Source organism: Onychomys torridus, chromosome 5 (genome assembly GCF_903995425.1).
Source record: "Onychomys torridus chromosome 5, mOncTor1.1, whole genome shotgun sequence".
NCBI classification, from domain to species: domain Eukaryota; kingdom Metazoa; phylum Chordata; class Mammalia; order Rodentia; family Cricetidae; genus Onychomys; species Onychomys torridus.
In genome coordinates this window covers 4,940,249-4,947,646 of record NC_050447.1, presented here as the reverse complement: position 1 = coordinate 4,947,646, position 7,398 = coordinate 4,940,249, and the positions used below count along the sequence as shown (strand labels likewise).

The 7,398-nt window shown below is 43.9% G+C and overlaps 1 non-coding gene across 1 annotated transcript; it reads right to left on the bottom strand.

Moving 5' to 3' along the window:
- Nucleotides 1-6,995: 6,995 nt before the first annotated feature.
- Nucleotides 6,996-7,102, bottom strand: LOC118584916. The gene has a single exon (XR_004945086.1). It is a non-coding gene; the product is annotated as a U6 spliceosomal RNA (small nuclear RNA).
- Nucleotides 7,103-7,398: the final 296 nt, after the last annotated feature.

The following is a 7,398-nucleotide window of genomic DNA, read 5'->3' as shown; positions in this document are numbered from 1 at the left end:
TGGCAGCTGTAGAACTGGAGGTCACTGCAAACAGCACTCACTCCTGACCAAGGGCTTGCAGTTCTGTAGCAGCAGGAAATGTCTGTGGAGTAGTTCAGGTCACAGACAACCCTTCAGATGAGGCTTCTCTTCTGGTGCTCTCCCTCAGCATTGTCTCACACTGCAGGGGTTACTGTAAAGTAGCAGTCCTCCCTCATCTCTCTCCAACCTTGTTATTTCCACAAGTATATCACAGACAGACAGCTTCCTTCATAATTTTGAGGAGATAGATTTATTCTTCTACATTTTAATTAAAACTGCAGCTATCATTTATCCTTGAGTAAGTAGTATATTACAATTCTGTTTCTCTATCACCAGCCTTTTGGGCTTCTGTAACAAAACACCATGTACAAAGTGGCTTAGGAACCATGGAAATAGCTTTTTTGTGGTTCTGTAGGTTTAGAGGTGCAGAGGTGCTGGCGGAGAGCACCAGGCAAGGCGCTTCCTGGGTCACAGAGAGCATCTTCTCACTAGACTTCTCTGCAGCCTCTTTCATAAAGGCACTGATCCTGCGCCTGAGGGCTCCACCTTCCTGACCTAATCACTCCCCACAAAGTGGACCTTTCAACACCGTCACACTGGAGGTTAGGTCTTCAGTATATGGATTTGGCAAGACACATCCATCACTTTCTTCAATATCTGTGTTATAGTCTTGGAATAAAGTGCTTCTTTTTCGTTGTTTTTCCTTTCACTTGGGCTCTGGCTGCATCTTCCTAGACTTGTCAGTGATTCTCCATTTAATTTTCTGCATGGCTTATGCTGCCATCTACATAAATTGGACCTATTTTTTGCTGGAAGCATTTTCCCAAGCTGCCCATCATCCTGTACAAGGTCTCCTGACCTTGGGGGAATTCCTTCTAATTCCCACAGTGGTGACATTGCACCCTAGATTTTTATGTCTCCTGCTCTCTTGATGAGATCTGTGTTTTGTGGGACTGGCTAACTGGGGAAGTATGGAAGAGTTATAATTAATTTAATAAAAAAAACAGGCCTTATGGCTGGGGAGATAGCTTATCTGGTAAAGTGCTTGCCTTGTGAGCATGAGAACCTGATTTCAATACTCAGAATGCATGTTAAAAAGCTGGGCATGGTGGGATGCACCTGTAATTCCAAAACAGGGGAAGCAGAATCAGGCAAATCCCCCAAGCTCAGTAGCCAGTCAGCATAGTCAAACCTGTGTAAAGAAGCAGGTGAGAGGCAGAAAAGTGGCTTGTAATCAAAGTTCTCACTATTTAAGATGAGAATTGCAGTTTGGATCATGAGACTCCACGGAAACCTAGGCAGGCATAACAGTGTACCTGTGAGCCCAGCACTCAGAAAGGGGACGCATGGAATCTTCTGAGAAAGCTAGCAAGCTAAAACCGACTGGCAAGCTCCATGTTAGATCCTGTCCCAGTAAATAAAGTGGAGAGTGATCAAGAAAGACACCCAACATCAACCTCCACATGTGTTTAACACATGTATCCACACGTATATGAACATACTCACATGCTTGCCTGTCCAACACACCCAAAGGTTTACTGCACCTGACTGTTGACACCTCTGGCCTCTGCAATACACATGAGATGAGCATGTACATATAAAGCACAGGCACACACACACACACACACACACACACACACACACACACACACAGTCTTTGCCTGTTTGAAAATAACTGTATTCTAGTTTTGCAATAGACTGCTTATTTCTGGTGTTATTGATATTGTTGACATTTGAAGTCTTGCCCGAGGGCCACGGCTTCCTGTCTTCCACGTGGAGGCTGACTGTCATTGCCAACATGGATGCCATGTGTCGTTTGCTTCTGTTGTTTTCTCAGGGAGGCAGTTAAGAACTCCTTCATATGTCGGAATTTCTGAGATTTCACAAAATTCAAAAAGATCTGGCACTAGTCTTTTATCCAAACATGGTATTAGGTACTCAGTGACCTTTGCAATTGAAAAGTCATATCCTCTGATACTGAAAATCCTTTGTATAAGCTCTTCAAGGCACCGCTGCTCCGTTTCCTGTGCTCTCTTTCTGAGGTGCCTAATATCTGAGTCTTCAACTTCTACTGTCCACTTTCCCACCCTCCCCTCACACCCCTCCTTCTCACTCCAAGTTCTCAAATCATCCCCAAGTCTCAATGTTTCCCATGAGCACCAGTCCACTAATGCAGCTTCTTTTCATTTTATGTATATATTATTTCTCTTCTTAGACTACTCACTTGTGTGTGTGTGTGTGTGTGTGTGTGTGTGTGTGTGTGTGTGTGTGTGTAAAGGGCTCATTTGTGTTCTTCCTTTACAAAAGCAGGAGAAAGCGACCAGCTTGTGAAACACTGCTGCAGTCCATGCTCGAGCGCATGCTCTGTGGTATGTGAGTGTGTATGCATTTTTATGCCCTTTGCAATCCATTTTTTCCTTGATTTTGTTGTGGTTGGTAGGCTGGTTCTTGTCATCATGTTATGAACTTTCCTCATGATGGATCTTTTGTATTTTAAGCTAGTGGCCTCGTCCTTACTGGGAGCTCCATGTGCATGTAATGAGAGACTCCTCGTAGGACAAACAGGATGGGCCCTTCAGATCTCTCTGCTTTCCTATCAGTGATCTGAGAACAGAACAAGGTACAGTAAAGAGTCTCACAACTAAACTGCATGCTTTCATCTAACCCTATTTCCATATAGCGTCAGATTTCATTTTTAACTGACAACCCTGTTAGGTCTCAAACCTGGAACAAACAGCTGAGGTGCCTATTAACATCTAAAGCTGATGCTGGCCTCCAGGTTCTCTTAGCATCCCTCAGTCCCTACCTGTTACAGGGTCTTCCTGGCTGTCATACCCACCCCCTACCCGAAACTTCTTCCCCAGCTGTTCTTTCCTATATAAATCAGCCATTGTGGTTATGTGCCCCTTTGGGCCCTTTTTTGGTCTCTTAGCTCCTGGCCCTTCCCATTTCCCTTCCTCTCCTCATGAGGCCTAGCTCAGTCAGTGTTGGTCATGCTCACTCTGGACTCTTCCAGATGTCTCTACCTCTACCTGTTTTCTCCCTTATATCTATAATAAAAACCTCAGCCCCCTAGGAACACTCATGTCCTCCTTTTATTTCTTTTTTTTTTTCCATTTGAACAGACAGACTTTTATTCATCATAGTTTGTGTCCTGGGTCCTTAGGATAACAAGGTCACCATCAACTGTAATGTAGTGGTATTTGATCTGCCCATGACTTTGGGCTACAGGGGCTGAAGGAGGTGGTGCTTCTTGCCATTGTACGGGACCTCTTGAAAGGAAGGAGGGTCACAAGCTGCTTTTCCCTGCTGCCTGCTTCCTGGTCTGATCAAACAACCAGGTGGGTTCATTCCCAGTCAGAACAGAGGATGGCTTCAGCTGTGCACTCGGTTCTGTATTTGTGAGTGTATTTCCTCCACTTTTATCTTAATAAATCCCTATTACCCATTAAATAGACTCCCGTGGATTGAGCATAATACTGTAGTGTTAGGATAGGTATAATATTAGGAGTCTTATCAGGGGGAGGAAGGGGCTGTGGATATGTTAAAATCTGACTTGGAGAAGTGAGAAGGGTGTCTAGATACGGGAACAGCAGAAGATGTGCCCCAGGGACACTGACATCATCCTCTTCTCAGTCAATGGGTCAAGACAGCTGACTTAAGTCTCCCTACTCGCTCATCTAGCTCTTTTCTCGTGGGCAGAGCATGGCAGGGAGGGCCATCCTGACACCAGCAGTTTACAGCATGGGACAATCAACAGGCCCCCCTTAACATGTAGCAGGGTTCATGAGGTTAAACCTATCCTAAGTAGAAGACGAGGTGACTCTAAAATGCACTTAGCATGTTTAACCTGCTGCTCTTGGTGCAGCCACTGAAGAGCATTGTCTCCTGTCCTGAGCTGAGAACTGTCTAGGAACTGGAGTTCACCTCTGACATCCTGGGGGAAGGAACATACTTCAGATCACAAGCCCAGAAAAAGAACAAAATTCAAAAGCTGTAGTATAACCTCCTACTGAATGTAGATCACTTTCACATCATACAAAATTGAATGACTGTCTTTACCTCCATTAGATTGCCTACTGGGCCCATCTGCTGGTTCTGACCTTGGTAATACCATCACATACATGCAGGAGCAGAAATTCTGTTTGGGATTTTTCTGTTCTGTTTACCCAAAATGATCATTTTAAAAACAAACCACAATTGATATCCCTGTTGTACAATCGGGCTTCCCTCTTAAAAGGCACAGCAAACCTTGCATATCCCAACCATGGAGAGGAATATCCCAGCCCTCCTCCAATTTCTCTTGGAACATCAGCAAACTGAATGGCAAGGGACTTAGGATAACTTAAGTTATCCTGCAGACATGAAGACATGGGAAGTTGGCTATAAAATTACATTTGGGTATTTTTCTTATTCCCTGCTCAAACACTGTCCAAATTTTCTTTGTGAAACTGGAAACTGCCTTCCTTCCCCTGCCCCTGCTCTTTGCATGTCCAGAGAGCTAAGGAGGCTTTCACAATCTACTCCTTCTCCCCCACCCCCCACACTGCCTAGAATGCTCAGCAGCATTAGAACATCATTCTTCACTGTCTGAACTACTAAAGGAAAAATCAGTTCATAGCAACATGCTTCCTACCCCTGCCAAGATAAATGGTAATCAATCACAAAAAACAGGATATATTCCAAGGAGGTACCAACAGCTTAAAAGAAAAGTGAGATATGTGCTTGGATAAATGTAGTGGGCTCATAAACATCTAGCAATCAGGTTGTAATTTAAAAGGTGTGTCAGGAGTGTGACTACAGCCCAGACTAGAGTCCATACTGCATTTCAGCACAGAATGCAATGCTCTGTTCTCCTGTGATTCCTTCGATTTTCTGTCCTTTTACTCATCTCAGGGTGGGAGATGAGAGTTGATGTAGTTCATGACCAAAAATGACATTCACTACAGAACATCCTGGTTTTTCTCCTTTTACTTTGAACATGGGAAGTGTGCCACACACATCAACTCCTGTGTCCCACATCTTCAGCATAGGCTGTGTCCCACAGCCCTAGAACAAGAAGAGTGTGCTAGATTCTTGGTCCTAAACCATGCAAAGCAGCCCTGTTTAAAAAGCATGTGATGGGGTTAAGCCAGAATTATCCAAGGACTCCACTGCATAAACTAAGTTTATAAATGTTTAAGGGAGGCTAGCCTCGAGCTTTCCCATAGGGTAGGGGGAAGGGAAAAAGAAATCAAATAAATTCCAGCTAGATAAGCAGTCTGGTGAAGGACTGGAATGGTGTGGGGAGGGGCTAAGGAGGTCATAAAGCCAGGAAGCAGTAAGTTTCATTAGACCAGAGGATAGAAGGAAATTGTCCACACAGTTACTAAAGAGGTCAGAACAAGAGAGGTTGGTTCCCAGGACCTCGTCAGCATCTGGCAACAGACTTGTATATATGACAATGTGAACAAAATAGATAGACGACACAGTGGGCTGAGAAGTCAAGAGAGCTCAGAACAGACGCTGGCCGTCTTAACAGCCCTGAACTTGTGAGAGAGGCAGCCCAATACTTCATGTGGGACACGTGGTCAGCTTCTAGGTATTTTTCATAACAGAATAAAAAAAGTCTTTTAGGAAATTTAGTGAGATTAAAGATGGATCTATGTAGGAGCACATGGTCATCTCTGCCTACTCTGGGCTTGTGTTTGTCTTTCCTATCCAGCAGCTCATGCTTAGTGTGTATCCACAGGACAAGATCATAGGCACAGGACCAAGGACAACTCACAATGGCACATTTGCTATTCCTGATGTGAGTTCTTTGCCAAATGCACGAAAAGGCAGCATTTTCCATAATGTATGTAGGAAAAAAGATCCGCCACACCAGCTGTCTCTGCAAGAAATGAGCCTCCAATGTCAGCAAGGTTTCTTGTGTGCTGAGCCTCACACCACCCCAGCTACCCAAGTCCACCTGCTTTTGTTAACAAGGGTTTATCTCTCAAGGATATTAGCAATGACACACCAGCTGTACAGACAAGATCCATCCCAGGGAACAATGGCTTTCTACCTCTCGCATCTTCTGGAACTTAGCCACACATCTAGGACCACTCCCGGCTAAAAGTCTCATCAGCACCAACTTGGCACTTTCAAGCTAGAGACCCTTTAGCCAAGAATTCAACAAGTTGTCTTCATATCACATGGCCATTTTTGTTGTTGTTGTTGTTAACTTTTCCCAGAGCAAGATTCATTCAGCTTGATTGCACGTTTGTTTTCTTGAACCTGTCTTAGTTTGAGCTAGCCCCCAGGCATACTGGATAACATATCGGAAGCAGAGTTTCTGGTCGTGCCTTCCTGTCCATGCCCACTGAAGAAAGATGAGCTTCACTTCAGCATTATCAGCTGCTTGAGAACACAGATCCACTCAGGAGACAGGAAATAGAACGGGTTACACCGATCTAAAAAATCCCATGCTAGAAAGACAAGGGGTTGTGTTTGGTTGGTTTTTGTTTGGGTGTTTTTGGGTTTAGGGGTTTTGTTGTTATTGTTTGGTGGTGGGGAGTGTGAGACAGGGTTTCTCTGTGTAGCCCTGGCTGTCCTGGAACTCAATCTTGTAGCACAGGCTAACCTCAAACTCATAGAGATCCTCCTTCCCCTTCCTCTGGAGTGCCGGGATCAAAGTCGTGAGCCACCACCTCCCAGAAATTTTTGTGATTTATTTATTTATTCTTTCATTTATGGTTGTCTGAATGCTTTTCCCTAAATTACTATGAGGCCTGTCTTTACAGAACCCAAACAACCCAAACAGCCAAAATATTCAGCTAACTCTAAAAATGTTCATTTTCAGGGTTCGAAAATTACATTCTTCAAAAGAAATGTCCATGTGCTTTTCTGCAGCCTCAAATCTCTACATTTTGACTGTCCTGTGCCACTCCAGACAAACCTGTCATGATTGCACTTACATCGTTGTTACTGTCCTCCCAAACAAAGTTTAAAATAAAGCTGTGGAATACTCCATGAATTTCCATGTCATCCCTACATTGCAGCCATGGTAACCTTCTCTGAATTGTTCCAATTTTAGTACATGTGCTGCCAAAACAGGTACAATAACATTTTCTTAGCCTGGGCAGTGGTGTGTGTGTGTGTGTGTGTGTGTGTGTGTGTGTGTGTGTGTGTGTGTCTTACATATATGTTATACTTTACATTTATGGTATACTTTTTATATAGTATACTTCATAACTGAGAAAAATAGTCCAATTCAATAAGAAAACACATACAAGTGAGTAAATTCCCCAGGGGAATCTGAAGGTCACCAACCCTGTCAGTGAGGGAAGCCGACCACAACAGTACATCCTCCATTTCTATATAGACTTCTGGACAGAAAAATCACTCTGAAGACGG